Here is a 3,201-nt window from a genome sequence, read left to right as displayed (position 1 = left end):
GCCTAGATTCTTAAATTTTAATTTTATAAAAACAAATACTACCTAGGTCTATTTCACGAATCTACCATTCAACAGTTTATATTATCATCAAGATAGACGTAACGTGACGTAAGACATAGTGGGACGAAATTAGGTCCCAAATGGAGTGCCTAATTACGCGCGGTTTACTTTTGCACTGGCTTGCTGTATTCTATATGTACTGTGTCTTATCTATTTAAGTAAGTTACTTTATACGTACGTTGAAATCTTTGCAATCGCAAACAATGTTACTAATTATTTATAGATAAAGAAATTATTATAATTCATATAAAATTATCACAATATTATGTCTTAAAACTGTAATAAGTGTACTGAAATTTTTTGTTCTACATTCCCGTTAATAAAAATGTGTGAAACAATGGTTTATAAAGTTTCTAGTGTCTATGATATATTGACAGTGTGCACACCCTACTCCATTTCCTATCTGATTGGAAAACCATGACTAGGAATCAAATGTATTTTTACTGAGAGAATCCTATACCAAGCAGTGGCTGAATTCGGGCTTTGGATAATTATTAATTTCAGCAATATCAGCGCTGGCGCTAGCGCATTTTTTTTATAATATCAAGTGACGGGACGACCATACCGTCCGCCTGATGGTAAGCTTCTCGCCTGTCCATAACAGTTGAAGTGCCGCTCGGAGCTTTAAATTGTGAAGATCTGAGGGGCACTGCCACTGCGCCTGTCGTCCTGAGACATAAGTTGAAAAGTCCCATGTGCATATAATTTCACCAGCATCTTTACACTTCAAAACCAGAACACAGTAATGCTGACATTAGTGCTATGACCTCTTATGATGACCTCTTTCACAAGGATCTCTATTGCCTTATTATTAACTGCCTCGATGGCCGAACGACTGCCCCGCTGTGGTCCCAGGTTCGATTCCCGGGCCGGGAGAAATATTTGTATGGCCTACATTTATTTCTCTCGTGAGTTTGGGAGTCATTTGTGGTTGTCTATGTGTGTGTCCATGGCACTGTCTGACGTGTCTATGTTGAGTGTGTGCGTTATTGTTAATACCTATATTACTAGAATCTATGAATGAACCTATTTATACGTACCACTGCTTGGCACGGGTCTCCATTCAGGCGAGGGCTCGTGACCGTCTGGATGGCTGGTCGCATGTGGTGTCTGGCACTGAATGTATATTCAAGAATTGCTACCTTTTCTAAATAGTTGCTACCTTTGGTATACTCTGACAAATTTAAAAAAATAGTTGACCAATCATTCTGATATCAGGATAGCTGGTCGCCACTTGTTCAGGAAAGGAGGTGATTTTCCAGAAGTATGTATTACCAATAATTGCTATCTATTTGCTACTTTCTGCCAACGCCTGCTCTTTATATTATGGCAATGGAGCACTAAAAACTTTTACTTTTATCAGGCACTTCCTAAAATTTTTAATCGGTTATATTTTTAACTAATGTAGATAAGAAGCGTATACATTTAATTCGTGAAAGTAGCAAATAGGGAGCAATTATTGGTAATACATACTTCTGGAGAATCTGCTCCATTCATGCTGAACAAAGTGGCGACCAGCCATCCTGATATCAGAATGGCCGGTCAATTGTTTTTTTAAATTTCTTAGAATATATCAAAGGTAGCAATTATTTAAATAAGGTAACAAATAGGCAGCAATTCTTGAACATACACTCAGTGCCAGATGTCACAGGCGACCAACCATCCTAACGGTTACAAGGGTTCAGGCCGTAGTCCGTCACGCTGGCCTAATGCGTATTGGGGACTTCTTCTTCATATTTTATCACTATGTTTTTCTACACCGAAAAGCTCATGGTAAATTTTAATTTAAAAAAATCTGCACATGGATTCCGAGAAACTCACGAGTTGGTGACATTAAAGGCACAAGAGACTTTTCAACTTATGTCTCAGGGTGATGAGAGCAGTGACAGTGCCCGTCAGATCTTTGCCATTTAAGACTGGCACTGGAACTGTTATCGACAGACCTGTCACTTACCAACAGGCGTACGACTTGTTCGTCCCATTAGTATCATGAAAAAAAAGGCGCGAGCCCGGATTCAAACCCACGACGTCTGCTTGCGAGGCGGTTGGTCAGACCATTAGGTAACCACGCGTCGGCTAAGTATGTAAACCTAGTAACCTCGATTAAATGAACTTTTATAGGCACAACAGATTTATTGAAATAATTATAAAACAATTTATGATTATACCTTTTTACAAATTATATTTTGAGCTTTAAATGCACGATATTGTACTTCAAGAGTTAAAAAGAGAGGAGCTAAGAGATTTTCAAATGTAGCCACGCACGACCTTTTGTGTAGCGTCTGGCTGCAAACATTACACTGGCGGTCTCTAGTAGGCATGCCATTAAAATGGAATACTTATTTGTATTTTCTCCAGTAATCGGAAGATAAAAGAAGTATTTACAATTTAAAAAAAAGTGCATCCGTATTCTCGCTAATGTAGAGTACTCGAATGTACTAATGTAGAGTGCAGACCGTATTTCAAACAATTTAATATTTTAACATCAGTTTCCATTTATATTCTCGAGATTTGTAAATCTTTATAACAGCACCCCAGAGACATACTGCTAGACCACGCAGTAGATTGCTTCTGCCACAATTTCAGCTACAATTACACAGATCAGGTCCCCACTCAAATGTAGGTAAAGATATTCAACGGTCTCCCGCCAATCATAAAGAACGAGAAAAGTATTCACTCTTTCTTAATAAATTGAAATCATACCTAATTAACAAATGTTACTATAATTTAAGTGAATAGTTTAACGACAAAATATAATATTGTAATATAATTTTAACAATTAAATTAATACGTAATAAATAAATCTTGAATATGTTGTATTATACATTCATATAATTGTAACTTAATTTAATCGGAATTTTATCAGTGACATACTTTTATTATACGTATATAGCTAGTGAACAATTGAAGTCACTAATCGAAGCCTCGGCCTGCCTCTGATCTTGTTTTTATCCCTAAGACAGGGCTCATATCTGTAACATTATTTTAATTTTAAGACCTTATGTACCATATGGAGACAATGAATATATTGAGTATTGAGTAGAATTAAATGATGTTAGGAAGCGACACTGCCATCCTTCCCATCAACAAACAGGCGTCCTTCAGGGACAAATTAGTGGGACCACGATAAAACAACCTTCC

Source organism: Hyposmocoma kahamanoa, unplaced genomic scaffold, assembly GCF_003589595.1.
Source record: "Hyposmocoma kahamanoa isolate Upper Pololo Valley unplaced genomic scaffold, ASM358959v1 99702, whole genome shotgun sequence".
Taxonomy (NCBI): Eukaryota; Metazoa; Arthropoda; class Insecta; order Lepidoptera; family Cosmopterigidae; genus Hyposmocoma; species Hyposmocoma kahamanoa.
The sequence above is the reverse complement of the archived record's forward strand: the minus strand, read 5'-3'. Positions refer to the sequence as shown.